Consider the following 16,185-nt stretch of genomic DNA (forward strand, 5'->3'; position numbering starts at 1 on the left):
ACGCCCCTACGACTGAAAGGGTGAACATGTTTGGTGTGAGGGGGATTTGAACTCGAGACCCTCAGATTATGAGTCCAGCGCCCCAACCACCTGGCCATGCCGGGCCGACAAAGTCACTGATATCAGAATAATTCTTAGGATTGAGTAACTTCGCCTAAAATTAAAGTTTGACCTGCACGGTGTTTCACAGAGTATTGAAATGTATTTTATATGACAAGTTTTCAATGTTTGAGAACAACCTTTACCGTCAACTACATAGAGAAACTACAGACAGCAGCAGAAGTAGAGCCTTCACGGTAATTTTCATACATTGATTAGAACAGAAGTCAAGCTTCTCCTTTATTGGTAAAATTGTGGTGAAAAACTTTTTTCTGACTGGCTTCATTACATCAACTATATTTATGGCACTTATAACAATGCTTTAAATACCCTAATTTTCTTCCATTATTTCCAAACTAGGTTTACAACATTGCCAAATTTACGTTTGGATATGCTTTAACTGGAGAATATTTGCGTTTTTAGACGCATCAAAGAAATGCATAGATAATAAGGCAGAAGACAACCTCTTCCAAAAACCTTTTGAAAATCCGTTTCTCCTCTCCATAAACTCTTCCATCATTCCTGGACTTTCTTGGAGCATTTATGTTGGGTGGTTGAAATGTATACAAGTGTGTTTGTTTTTGAATTACCGCAAAGCTACTCGAGGGCTGTCTGCGCTAGCCGTCCATAGTTTAACATACTAGAGAGAAGGCAGTTAGTCATCTCCACCCACTGACAACTCTTGGGCTACTCTTTTACCAACGAATAGTGGGACTGGCCGTCACATTATAACGCCACCACGGCTGAAAAGGCGAATATGTTTGGCGCGACGGGGATTCCAACCTGTGACCCTCAGATTACGAGTCGAACGCCTTAATCCACCTGACCATGCCGGGTTGAGATGTATATAAGCGAATTGTAAGCATGAATAAAGCTTAAATATCAAAATTATCTTGACAGGAAATGCAAATGGTCCTCATACATTAGATTTGAGGCATCGTCAAGAGTGGCCGTCTTAAGCTGTTTATTTGCAATTTTTGTAATTTTCAACATTTAAAATGGTTGCGAGAGATATTTTGACATTTGAAAGAAAACAAGTCATTTACTCTCCAAATGATAACAGAACAATAAACGTTTTACTTCATTCAACAATTTGTTATTTCTTTTTCAAAAGGGATAGCAGTACAAAGAACTACTTGTGTATTTGAAGTATGCCTGTGTTATTGTGTTTATAGATACGCATGTAAACACGTGTACTTTTATATTTTTTAACTTGTTGTTTTAATTTCTAAAACACACAGCACATTGATGGCGTGTTCATATATTATGATATTTAAAAATGCATTGTTAATTTTACACTTTAAACACTGAAAGCAGGTGAAGTACTGAAAACGAAATACACCTAAGATATGTTATAGAAACAAGATGGCTTTGGATTACCATAAACAGTTAGTACTGGTAATAGTACTCTTGTGTTTAATAGAAGAAGCTGTAGAAAACAATAACAAAGAAATGGAAAGCGAAACACTGAGGTAATAAAAATACTTCATTAGTTACTGACTACTCCTCTGGTTACTTTGCTTACACTCCAGTGTGGACAACATTAAATTCATTTCAAGAACTGTCATGTATCCACATTTAAGATAAGCTATAGAAACGCAGAAACATGTGTACTAAACAGTTTATAACTTCTAATAAATAAATTGATTATTTTATGGACATAAAAATTTTCAAAGTTCAAATTAGTAGTTTATGTTAACTTTTGTAAGCCTGTTATTATGAGCGGTAGGGTGGTATCGTTGAAGAAATACAACGTTTAAAAGAAACCTATGAGGTATGAATTATCACAGTCTATAGTTTACACCATCATTGTTTGTAGTTTATACTTATAATATTCTGTGGTTTACACTATCATAGCCCATGCAGTTTGTGATATACCCTATTATAGTCTATGGTATACACTTTCATAATGTGTGGTATATTTTTTCATAGTTTGTGGTATATACTGTCACATTATGTGGTATACTCTATCATAGTCTGTGGTGCATACTATCAAAGTCTATTTTGTATTATCAAGTCTGTGCTAGATACGAGACAATTTCTAGAGTTTTTTAATATTTAACAACAGTGGATATCTTTAATTCAGTAATTAAGGTTAATTCTTAACAAAAAGATAATTAATCAGTATATTATTTTCTTTATGTTAGATAACAGTATAGAACAGAAACGTTCTGTCCTCCAGACCCATAATTATTATGGTAAACGAAACAGCTCTGAAACGTACCTTTCACACATGTTGATAAAAGGAAATAACTAAGATATCAATTTCTCCAGCCCCGAGGGATGTTTTCTCACATCTTTTCTAGGTAATAAGTCCATCTTCATTCAAAATGAATAAGGCCGTTTGTTGAAGGTAAATCTTTGTTGTTAGTGAAGAATAAATCTTCATAATAAAACCTATAAAGTCAGTCATTTTTGGATGCCATTTTCCCAGTCCTTTTAAGTTTGTGAAACAAATAACGTGGTAAGGGGGAATGCGAAGCCATGAATAAAATATGAAAATATAACAGCAATGCTTAGCTGACTTTAACTGTTTCTATATATCAGTTCCAACAAACAGACACTAGGAATAAGAATAGAAAGGTATACAGGCTTATAAATATATCTTTTTTTATATAATGGAGTTTGGGAGGTATATGTTCGGAACTACCGCACTGATCATCGCCAATCATAATTGAGTAATATATTTAAAACGTTCTAGGCAGTATTTTTATTGTTGACCAATAAATAAAACTAGTGAAATTTCCCCAAAAATCATACGTTTCAGGTTTAGCTAATAAAAATTACTAACAAAAAGTCTTAAGTTTCAGGTTTGGCCAATAGAAATTATCAAGAAGGAACAAGTTTTAAATATAAAACTATCAAAATACTTTAAAAATTATTTGTTTTTCTTTAGTGAAAATTTCGTGAGTGTTACAACAGAAAATAAAAGAACTTTCATTGTTAAATGTGTCGATATAGCAACACTTCAATAAAATCACCCAGTAATGCAATACAGTGATGATAGCCTATTTTTAAACTAAAATTTCAATACAATCCTTTTTCTCGTGGGTGATGAGCAGTAATGATTGTCAAGCAGGAGTATGTTGTTGTAGAACTATCATGCAATTCCAGAGAAGGCCTCCTGTTGTATTTAAATTCGTATGTTTTTAGACTGAACCGAAATCTAAGCCGATAGCAGGTAATAAAACGTTTTGATTATTGGCTGACATAACTGAGTTAATATCAAAAATTGTTTGTTTGTTTGTTTAAGTTGAACAAAGCTACATTAGGATATTTGAAGTGCTCATTGTGAAGGTCGTTAGGCTACTCAAACTTTGAATCCAAGGATTTATGGTTCATGGTCCCTCGTCGCTCTGACATGGACGCGCTGTAGAGATGACAAACAAACTCTGTACCTCAGAACGGCTGGTATGGGTATTAACACTTTTACTGATGAGGAGAGAACAACGTTTCGACCTTCCTAGGTCAACCTGAATATGACCTAGGAAGGTCGAAACGTTGTTCTCTCCTTATCAGTAAAAGTGTTAATACCCATACCAGCCGTTCCGAGATACATTCTTATTTCGAGTGGGTTTCTCGTCGTCAAGAAACCTGGACCTGACAAGTGAGTAAACTCTTGGATCTGACAAGTGACCCAACACTTGATTTGAGAAATGACCCAACACTGAATCTGACAAATGACTCAACTCTTGCATCTTACAAGTGATCCAACACTGGATGTGACAAGTGATCCAATAGTGGATCTGACAAGTGACCCAACTCTTGGATTTGACAAGTGATCCAACTCTTGGATTTGACAAGTGACCCAACACTGGATTTGACAAGTGATCCAACAGTGGATCTGACAAGTGATCCAACAGTGGATCTGACAAGTGACCCAACTCTTGGATTTAACAAGTGACTCAACACTGGATTTAACAAGTGAACCAACACTTGATCTGACAAGTGACCCAGCACTGGATCTGACAAGTGACCCAGCATTGGATCTTACAAGTGACCCAGCATTGGATCTTACAAGTGTCTCAACTCTTGAATCTGACCCAACACTGGATCTGACAAGTGGTCCAACTCTTGGATCTAATAAGTAAGTTGGCGGGGATGCTAATGACTAACTACCTTTCTGATACGGTTTCAGATCTGTATTAGAGAAGGTTACACACGGAGAATCCTTGCGTGATTTAAACAACATTCTGAAAAAACACAAATTAGGTGAAATAATTATCTAAGTTTGATAATATTATAATTCGACATCTTAACGCTCGCAAAATGATCCTTTTTCTATAGGCAAACACTTTGAAAAGTTTGGCAGAAAGCCATCCAGTCGTCACTAGTCTTCAATTGTCTTTATGCCATTGACAAAGTTTAAATAGTCATTTTCACTTCTCAGATTGTAAAGAGAATACAATAAGCACAGAATACCATAAGGACCTGGAAGCTGCTTCATAATTTGTTAATAATATTGTTATGGTGTCAATATGTGAATTGAACGTCACATAATGGATGTACACATAACAATTGATATCGTAGAAATAACAACAAGCAATGTTCCTGGCAAGAGATATTGCAAAAAGTGAAAAACTCAGGTCTGTAATAATAATTATAATTTTACCTTTTTTTGTTCACAATGTCTCTTGCAACATCTTTACGCCTTGCGGTCTTTTTCTACAATGAATTTATTTGGCAAAACCTACTGTCAACACGTGTCATCACCAAAGTGGACATGATTCAATCTGTACTATTTTTCTTTTATTTTTCATATAAAGTCTATGATAAGTAATTTGGAAACGTGCAATAGAAACTGGAACAAGAAATTATTCCATCTATAAAAACTGTGCTTTGTAAAATTATTGATTAAGGCATTTCCATGCACGTGTTGGATTGTTAGAAAAAAAATGAAATGGTATTCGAACAATGGTGATAATAATGTAACACGTCGTAGTAATAGGAAATACTTTGTTTATCTTGCTAAGAATTTTCAGTGTGCAATTAAAAATACAATAGGTGCAATTAAAAATTTATTAGGTTTTAAGCAGGGTTATTAACAAAAATACTAATTTTAACAAAATCGACACTCGCGGCTCGACGTTTCTTTTCCATTTCTAACTGAAGATTTATTTCTCTGTATGAATGTTTATACGAACAGTTAACGCGTGATTACAAAGGTATTATGGTATGCTAATGAAAATTCACTGACAGCTTGTGTGAAACGTCGACCGGATTCAGGTAATCCTGGCATATGTTCTGTTGAAGCTGTTTTCTCACGCATGCTAACAATCAGTAGGTATCTTGGATAATCTAACGGCGTTTACACAATTCCAGCGTTCGTGTAAACATAAAACAAGCATGTTAAATGATCCTGAGATATTAGGGTTCCCGATTTTAACCCTAGGTAGGTTTGGCGATCGATTTGATTTCATAAATATTACTTGTCGTTTCCTGAATCTTCACAGCGTAAATGAAACCCACGGACATAAGTATATTCTTTGGTTTGAATTATGAATAAATGGAATATGGAAAAGTTACGGTAGCTTTAAAAACGCGACACCCACATTACAAGTTGTAACACCACGTTGTATAATGTCCGAAACACTGACAAGTATTCTATGGAAAAATTTAAGATTTCACTTCGTTCATTTATTTAAAACACATTGTAAGGAGATATATTTATATTGTACTATTATTATTATTAACTATGTATGCCCGTTTTATTACTTTGCAGTTGAGATAGTCGTTCAACACGGAAAGTTACGGGGGTTACCGTGGTATGGAAGTTCGATCCCCTATACCCCTCAGAAGTTCATCAGTTATAAGAGGAACAATGCACGGGGAAGACATGTAGAGACACAATGGAGAGTGGGAATCAGATCTGCACGCAAATCCCTCTCTGTCACTATTATACGGACTCTAAAGTATCTTACAATACTTTAACATGTTATTTGTTTGTTTGTTTGGAGTTAAGCACAAAGCAACACCATTGTCTAGCTATTCACTGCCCATCACGAGTATCGAAACCCAGATTATAGATTTCTAAGTCCAGAGACATACCGCTGTGCCTCTAGGGAGGGGACATTTGTTGTTAAGCGCAAAGCTACACAATGGTATTGACTTTCACTTTATAACGCTTCCATGGCTAAAAGGACGAGCATATTCGCTGATGGAGTTTCGAGCCTGCGACTCTAACCACCAGGCCACGCCAATCTTCTCTTCAATAAGGACATTTTTTTTTTCAGTTAATATTATTTAATTTTTTAAAGTTTTCAGTCACTTTGTTAAAGAGGTTATTAAGCAAAAGTTATACTTAATTTATTTATTTTTATTATTTATTCAATCTAATGTCTATCCACCATTGCTCAAATCTTTGACGTACTGATATAGATTTTATTATGTTTGGATTTTTGTAACTTTACTAAGTATATCACAATATAAACAAACAATCCCTAGATTTTTTTGCATATATCTATTGACAATTAATCAACTAAAAACGACTTGACATGGCTTCGCGTTCTTACATAGGCCTAATCACAAAATAACATTTTAATTCCAGCAATCTGTAAAGGAAATACCTGGGAAAAGATTTCTTTTTTTGAAACAAATCCAAAAGAAATCTTAAAGGTAATGTAATAACGTAATTTCTATGTGACTTAGCTTTCCCGTAAATTAGACCTGAGGGAGAAGATATCGCTTCTGAAACTTTGTAACTGCAATTTTTTTAGACGATGTAAGAACAACACGTGTTCTTTTATATTAATCTACTTTAAAACAGGAAGGAACAATGAAATTGATCCTAGCATTATTTTGCCTCTGGCTTTGCTGTTTTTACCTTAAGTACTTATCGTTTAATTTCATGAGAGTTTTTGTATATTAATTATTGGGAATTAAATTAACTCTGGAAATCTCTCCTGAAAAAACCAAAACAGTTTTAATTAGCTCTAACAGCAAGATATGGAGCTTAGTTATCTACAACATTATCAGAAAAGCATGCGTGCCTTTATAGCTATAGCTAAGATTATCATTAAAGTGTTCACTATGTTAAAAATACTTTATTCATAAAAACACATCGGGTCTAGGTTTGTTGCGTCTGATTTCTGAAATTTAAATTCATTCGAAATGAACAATTATACAGTGTTCCAACGTCCAGTTATATGCTCTATTTCATTTATATTTGGTACACATAAAGTGTCCCCCTTGTGGATAAAAGGTAAGGTAAGCTCACCCATTCTTACAACGCTAAAATTCAGGAGTTCGATTCCTCGCTCTATAAAGAGTGCAAACAGGTCATTGTGAAATTGTTTTAGTCATAGAAAGTCAACAACAAGGGTTACAAGTACAATTAACGAAGCTAGGATGTACCCTTTGTTTTGATAAATATTATCAAATGATTGTTCTAGTCTGTTCGGATAAGATTTGGTTCCCGCTTATATTATCTACTTAAATACTTACGATGTTTAATTAATTTAGAGCTAAAAATAACTATTTTCTTTCTCTTTTTTTAACCCACTACCTTTATTTACGACTAATCTTCGATATATTTCTACATTAAATTCTCATTAACTCGTGATTAAAGATGACTAGCGCAGATAGCCCTCGTGCAACTTTGCGCGAAATTCAAAAACTAACTAACCATAATAAACAATATGTTGTTGAGATTTTTTGCAGAAAACAAAGTTTTTAATATTTCATATAATTTTTGCAAAGGCGTACAAAACTTTAATGTCAGTCTTCTACTATAGCCTCAGCCTTAGAGCTATTTCTTTCTTTATAATTAACATAAAGTTACATCAGGGGCAATGTATGCTATGTCCTCCACCAGTATCAAAAACCTCTTTTTAGTTTTATAAATCCATAGACATACCGCTGTGACAACGAGGGTCAGTATTACAGTAGACAATACACTTCCAAGAATAGCATTCAATCTTATCTCTTCTTTCTAATCCGTAATTTCGAGACTTTAAACTCATATCACACGAACAAAATTAAAGCTCGTATTCTATTCTTTTTTAAACATTTTACCAATTGAAGATTGCTAATAGCAATATGTTTAGTTTCTGGTTAAGAATGTTTTTTTGTTTGTTTTTTGAATTTCGCGCAAAGCCATTCGAGGGCTATATGCGCTAGCCGTCCCTAATTTAGTAGTGTAAGACTAGAGGGAAAGCAACTAGTCATCACCCCCACCGCCAACTCTTGGACTACTCTTTTACTAACGAATAGTGGAATTGACCGTCACATTATAACGCCCCCACGGCTGAAAGGGCGAGCATGTTTGATGCGACGGGGATTCGAATCCGCAACCCTCGAATTACGAGTCGAGTGCCTTAACTTATCTGGCCATGCCGGGCCTTCTGGTTATTAACTGGCGTTCTAGGCTTAATGGTAAGAGATTCCAGTTTCATAAGTTGGAATAGACGATGACGCGAAAGAAATTTTAAACAAATGTCAATTTAAGTTTCTTCCGCGTTATTATCCACTCCTGACGCCCCCTAGTGGCATAGAGGTACGAGCACAGATAGCCCATAGCGAAGCTTTGTGCTTAATTAAAAACAAGAACTGCTAATATTGTAGTAGTAATTATAATTGCATTATAATTTTTATATTAATATTTTATACTATTTCCTCATTTTCATAGCAGTGTCTTTTCATCAATGAGTAAAAATATAGGCCCTCTTAACATGGGTGTATCGTTTGAATACATTATTGTAAACAAGTATAGAGAAAATGTACACACACAAATAACGATGTATTTCAATTTTTTCTAAATTTTATCGCTCACCAAAATTTAGATTTCAACAAAATAAAAATAGATTAAGCCTCTTCCTCACTAAAATTCGCATTTTGGCGAGGAAGAGAAATTACTAAATAAATAAATAAACAGTTAGTCCGTTAAATAATAACAAGTTATTAATTGTGACGACATGTTACACATTGTTCAAAACTTCTAATGTATTTTAGGTTATTAATGGTGATTAAAGAACTGTACATATAAACGAAGGATATACTTGGTTTGCATATATCTGGATATCTGTCTAGATTTCAAAAATCAAGACACTGTACGAGTTAAAAGATACAAAAAACGCAGCGATGGTCGATATACTATTTATATTAGCCATTTGATACAGCAACAATTATTATAGTCTCTGCCTTTTACAAATTTGCAAATAATGATCACAAAAATAATACACAAAATAGAAAATATAATAATGATGAAAAACCTGTCAAATTAAAATAATTTTATTAGTAAACAATTATTACTTGGCCTAATACTAATCTCTTATGACAAGTATAATTGTTATATTACAACACTGTTTTTTTCGAATTTTCTTAGATAAAACTGTAAATCTAAGGTTAGTTTAATTCAATATATAAAAGTTCGGAATATGTTTATAGATGTAGAATTGTTACAACAATAAATACTATCACAATTAATGACATGGGTACAGTCTTGATAGGGGTCAGAGTATGTGCCCGAAAAACTGGGCACAATCATTGTCCCTCCATCTTGTTGTAATAACATTGGCATTTACCCGTCTAAATTAAAAATTGAAAGCACATAAAGAAATCGAAAAGAAAGAAGAAACGATCAACATTGTACTTGACCCTTTCAGGTCAAAAATGACCTAAATTCGATAAGGAAGAAGACAATAGAAATGTCGTTATTCTTTTAGTTCTCTCTTTTTAGCGCTTTGAATTTGCATTTATATTGAGTTTATTGTTGTTATAGTTTTGCCACATGTGCTAATTTATCCTTTTATGTTCCGGTCAATCCCACTATTCGTTGGTAAAAGGGTAGCCTAAGAGTTGGCGGTGAGTGGTGATGACTAGCTGTCTTCCCTCTAGTCTTAGATTGCTAAATTAGGCACCGCTAGCGCAGATGAACATTATAACGCCTCCACGGCTGAAAGGACAAGCATATTTGGTGTGAGGGGGATCCGAACTCTCGATCCTCAGGTTACGAGTCGAGTGCCTTAACCACCTGACTTGAAGCTTTGTTAATCTAAAGATGACCTAAGAAGGTCGAAACGTTATTCTGTACTTTATTTTAATTAAAGTGCTGATACCAATACCAGCCGTCTTGAGAAAACATTTGCAACCACTTTTGATGATAAGGAGCACTAACTCTGTCAGAAAAGCACCAGTTTCGTGTTTTTCACAAGACCTCTGATCTAGTCATACCAACAATAACAATTTATAATAAGGCGTAATAAGACTAATTTTAAATTGTGATGAGGCTTTTATAGCTCTTCTTGTATGTGCGTTGTTCTGGTAATTTGTGGGTTAGAGAAAAATTAAATTCACCAGTTAAGTTGCGAGCTTGCCAGAATTTTACTTGTAATTATATAGAGTTTTATAGACGAAAGCATAATTCTTGATGACGAGAAACCCACTTGAAATAAAAATGTATCTCAGAACGACTGGTATGGGTATTATTACTTTTATTGAAAAGCAGAGAACAACGTTGACCTAGGAAGGTCCAAACGTTGTTCTCTGCTTATCAATAAAAGTAATAATACCCATACCAGTCGTTCTGAGATACGAAAGCATAATTCATTGAAATGCTGAAAATCTTATTGATAATGAAATGAAAACGTTTAATTCAAAAGCAAACTTGTAATAAAATAGCTTTCGAAACGTATAGCATCACATAACCCAAGTTCAGAATTATGCCATGGAAACAATAAAGAAACACGAATAGAATGTAAACAAATTTTCGAAGGTTATTTTCTAATATATTTACTTGGTAATTTAAAATATCTTTATAAATATTGTAGAAATGTTATATAAAAATTATATTACAAATTTCGCTTAAACTTGATATTTTCGTTTATTTCCTTTTTTGAAAACAAATAACTTTAAATAAATTTAATAAATAGGTGTTAGTAGTAACTATTCATTGTCAGCAGTTTAGATAAAATGTTTCGTATTTTATACTTTCTTAACTGGCTATTTTTATTTTTAAACGTGTAAATATTTTTAACTAACCTCACGCCCCCCGTTAGCACAGCGGTAAATCCACAGACTTACAACGCTAAAATCAGGCGTTCGATTCCCCTCGCTGTGCTCAGCAGATAGCCCGATGTGGCTTTGCTATAAGAAAATACACACAAACTAACCTCGCAACTTGTATTCTCTAAGATCAACTAAAATATAAGTAAATAACAGACTGAATCTTTTCAGCAGTATCGGAACTCAATATTCAGAAAAAAATACGCAAAAAGTTCATTCCACCATAATGTATATGCTAAGTAAAATAAAAGGAAGCGTGATACATGACAATCCTCAAAGCATCTAGGTAGAGAATATAAGCACAGTAAAGCATAAGAACGATAGCACCATCTTTCGAGAATTGTTTCAAGCATTTACTATCTTTGTGGATCATTCTAGAGTTCACTTTCTCCGATTTTGTATTAATTCCATTAAATAAAATATATTGATATTACCTTCTGAAAACAATATTTATAGGATTTTACGAAGAGGTGAGTGACACAAAATGTCGGAAGGATAAGGAAACTTGAATGCAAATCAAATAGAAGAAAATTTCATTGTTAAATTTAGCGCAAAGCTTCTCGGGTTCCACACGCACCAGCCGTCTCCAATTTAAATGCAGTAAACCAGTGAAAAAGCTTCTAGCAAACACCACCCACTGCTACTCTTGACAAACAAAAAGAGGCATTGATCTTTACATTATAACGCCCCTTAACTGAAAAGGCAAGCATAGTCGGTGATGAGACTCGAACTTGTGATCTGCAGATGAATTAAATCAAACGACAGAAAATTAAGAATTTTGTCAATTAAACATTATAATTTAATCTAAAATGAAATTAAAGCGAATTCATCTCCCAAGTTTATTGTACTTCGTACTTGTTTTTATAAATTTTTTCCTCTTGGTACAAGTGTGTTTCGTTGAGGATTATTTTTTATTATTATTTAAAGGCTATTTTTTGTTCTCAAGTGGCACTTCAGTTGTCAATACACTTTTAAAGTGATTACTGTTTGTTGAAACCCTTCATAGAGTTTTTTCTACGGTACATATTATTACAAAGATAAAAGCTTATGATGTGGAGATGATCAAATGCTACACAAAGGGCTAAGAACATACATAACTATCTCTTATTTTGACATGTTAGAAGGCATGCAGCTATTTAACAGCACCCGCCACCACTTATTTGGCTACTTTTGTCCGACGAAATAATTACCACTTTTACCATGTACCTAAATGTACAGATAGCTCTTAACGTACTTTAGTACAGTGATAATTCTATGGATTTACAACACTAAAATCAAGGGTTCGATGCCCCTCGTAGGTTTATCAAATAGCCCCATGTGGCTTTCCTATGAGAAAATACTCACACCCACACCATACTTTGCTAACGTCTCATAAATTTAGTTGAAATATAATTTTTATATTATCCTGAAATTTTTTTTTATTATTCTTAAAACAAAAGCTCTTTTTTATATACAATTAAACAGGAAGTTTCAAAATCTAAACAGATGTTTATTTTTTAGTAATAATAGGGCATTTTATATAGTAACATTTAATATTTTTATTAGTAGGAAATAAATATTTTTAAATGCTGGTAAAACCACTTTGGAATAAAATACGTTAATTTTTCGTGCATCTCAGACAAAACAGAAATTGTGTTTTTTACCAACTAAATAAAACTCCACGATGTACGAACAAAATAAAATAATTTCCTGTGAACTATTCACTTACCGTTAGATGGCAGAAAGAACGTATGTTGATTCAGTCACAAAGTTCGTGCAAAAAAACCGAAATTTCTTCAATTACTTATACATGACGGTAAAAAAATAGCCATTATATTCGTTAAACTAACTATCATCAGTGCATTAATTTATACCAAAAGTTAAAACTAATAAATATAGTTTTAAACACTTCGTAGATCATTTGTACGATTGTTTTTGAATTCCGCGCAAAGCTACAAAGGGCTATCTGCGCCAGTCGTCCCTAATTTAGCAATGTAAGACTAGAAAGAAGGCAACTAGTCATTAACACTCACCGCCAACTTTTGGGCTACTATTTTACCAACGAATAGTGGGATTGACCGTAACATTATAACGCCCCTACAGTTTAAAGAGCGAGCATGTTTAGTGTGAAGAGGATTCGAACCCACGACACTCAAGTCTAATATCTTAACTACCAAATTGGTAGGAAATTTGATCCCCAGTTTCTCATTTCTTTAAATGTTTCAAATTATCTGGTGAAAAATAATAATACATGAACGCAGTATTTATTCTACACAACCATATAAGTCATTCAAAGGTCTGTTTATTTCTCAAGAAGTTGTAGAGAATAACATTTGTTACAGGCTTTATTAATAGTTGAAAGTATTATTTTTCTGTGTTTTATACAGATTTGTAATTTAGAAGAAACTACTATAATACATTTTGAAAATGAGGAAATTTATATATAAAGTTTGAAAATTAATATTATGTGAGAGGAAAATTAGTAAACTTTTTGTCTCTTAATTTAATTACGACAATGAAGTAATAGTAACATGTTTTTGCAATATTATATAAACATTAGTTTGCTGTGGTGAGTGAAGGACGTCTCAAACCTACAAATTACTCACCACCACTATATGTTTATTTGTTGTCATTCTTTCAGTTTCATTTTGATCATGTGTTTAATGTTATTGGTTATGGATGGAATTTCTTAGACTTGACCTTGCTTCGTCGTTTAATGTTACTGGTAAGAAGTGAAGTTTCTTGGATTTGATCATATTCAATTGGTTAAGATTATTGAGAAAGGATGGAATGTCTTTGATTTGATCATATTTAATGGTTTAAGGTGACTGGTAAGGAATGGAATGTCTTCGAGTTGACTTTGTTTAATACAATTATTTCTTAGCAGTTAACCTGTAGATGACCAGGGAAGGTCGAAACGTTGTTCTCTGCTCTATTAGTAAAAGTGTTAATACCCATACCAGCCGTTCTGAGATGTGTGATTTTCTTATAGCAAAGCCACATCGGGTTGTCTGCCGAGTTCAGTTAAAGTATAATATAAGATAAAAAAAAAATCCTTTCTATGTTTAATTAATGATTCTAATTTAATAAAAACAATACATTGAAAACAAGTAATCAGAATGTATTTCACAACTTTTCAATCTTCTAGGACGAAACTTACCTTAAGGTTCATATAGCAGCGCTTCTGATTCAACATCATCCAGCCCTATAAGTTTTTCATAATAGCTTATTCGCCCAAGTTAAAAAAAAAAGACAGTAAGTATTAAATTAGAACTTAAATATGCAACAAACTAGAACTAGAATGAATACTACATTAAATAATAAAAAATCAACGTATTTATAAAACTACAACTAAAATAACTAATAATAAGTTTTTCTTTTTTTTCTCAAGAATTTGTTGTATTACTAATAACACTCACTCACCCTGATTTTCATCTCATTAACCCATGGGAGAACTATTAACTCACTGTAGAAGCACTGCCACACAGTGGACAATAAAAGTAGAAGTAATTCCATAAAGTACAATTAGGATCTCTAATATTATCAGACAATTGTTTTTAAACGTCTAATTTGAAATATACGCCTTTCCCAAAACGTAAGACAATGTAAACTAGTATAGCATTTGGAAATTTTATTAAATCGTCTGACTACATCATTATCGTGGCCTTTATTAGTATATAGTAAGCTACTAGTTATAAATATAATTTAAGTTTGTTTGTTTTGGAATTTCGCACACAGCTACTCGAGGGCTATCTGTGCTAGCCGTCCCTAATTTAGTAGTGTAAGACTAGAGGGAAGGCAGCTAGTCATCACCACCCACCGCCAACTCTTGGGCTACTCTTTTACCAACGAATAGTGGGATTGACCGTCACATTATAACGCCCCCACGGCTGGGAGGGCGAGCATGTTTGGCGCGACTCGGGCGCGAACCCGCGACCCTCAGATTACGAAGTGCACGCCTTAACGCGCTAGGCCATGCCGGGCCAAGATAATTTAAGAAGATTGGTTTGAATTTCGCGCAAAGCTACTCGAAGGCTATCTGCGCTAGCAGTCCTTAATTTAGCAGTGTAAGATTAGAGGGAAGACAACTAGTCATCACCACCCCCCGCTAACCCTTGGACTACTCTTTTACCAACGAATAGTGGGATTGACCGTAACATTATAACATCCCCACGGCTGAAAGGGCGAGCATGTTTGGTGCGACTGGGATTTGAACCCGCGACCCTCAGATTACGATTCAATCGCCCTAACTACCTGGCTCTGCTTGGCCAGGTTAAAAAGAGCATATAAAAACCACAAACACCTTGAAGAAAATCAAATAAAAATTAAGGGTTAAGAAAACATTCCTCGATACTTTTAAGATATCAAATTAAAAATTTTCCACAAGAAAAACTGGAATAGATTTTTGCATTAATAAAATTATCTTAATTTATTTTAATGAGGTGTTCTTAACTGAGAAGAAGCTGAACAAACATCACACAACACTTTCCTTGTTCGCTTTATTTTGTACGTCCTTAATAAAACAACAAACTATTTAAGGTGCGTTGAATTCCGCAGGTTTGAGTGTTTCCATAGAAAGATGCTTGGGAAAAGGCAAGAACAAACAGGTGTAATCAATCACTTAACTTTAATCATAGTAGCTATTTTGTTTCATTAAACGACGAAGTTGCACTTTTATACTTCAGTTAATAAGAAATTCCTTTTTCTACCTCCCCTCCCCCCAAAAAACTCTACCGACAAAGGAGGGTTGTGCTTAGATAGACAGATTTTTTTTTTCACGGGAAAGTTATCTACATCTTCACAGAGCTGATGATTAGGGGCGCTTGAGTTGCAATTTTTAGATCACAAGTGTGACGATCAAAACCACTTTTTGTGATAAAATTGTTTCGCAGAATCGGCGGCTGGTGATATTGGTTAGCTGTTTTCCCTTTAATCTATCATTTCAAATTTAGGGATGGCTAGTGGTCATATCCCTCGAATTGCTTTGCGCTAAATTTACAATTAAACACAAACACACACAACGAATAGAAGACAGATTCTAGTGCTATGGAAACTTTAGTACTCGCATAATCATATTAACAATATTTAGGCTTAGAAAAACCTAAC

At 33.9% G+C, this 16,185-nt stretch overlaps 1 protein-coding gene across 2 annotated transcripts in view; it reads right to left on the reverse strand.

Moving 5' to 3' along the window:
* Positions 1-14,285, reverse strand: part of LOC143222127 (uncharacterized) — a 51,389-nt gene extending 37,104 nt beyond the window's left edge. The window contains exon 1 of one of the 2 annotated variants that reach the window (XM_076448124.1): positions 14,240-14,285. The gene's annotated coding sequence lies outside the window, so the exon portion shown is untranslated. The remainder of the gene's footprint in view (positions 1-14,239) is intronic. The other variant, XM_076448125.1, reaches the window with a different exon arrangement.
* Between the last annotated feature and the right edge of the window lie 1,900 nt (positions 14,286-16,185).

The sequence above is a fragment of the Tachypleus tridentatus genome, chromosome 8 (assembly GCF_004210375.1).
Source record: "Tachypleus tridentatus isolate NWPU-2018 chromosome 8, ASM421037v1, whole genome shotgun sequence".
In the NCBI taxonomy this organism is placed as follows: Eukaryota; Metazoa; Arthropoda; class Merostomata; order Xiphosura; family Limulidae; genus Tachypleus; species Tachypleus tridentatus.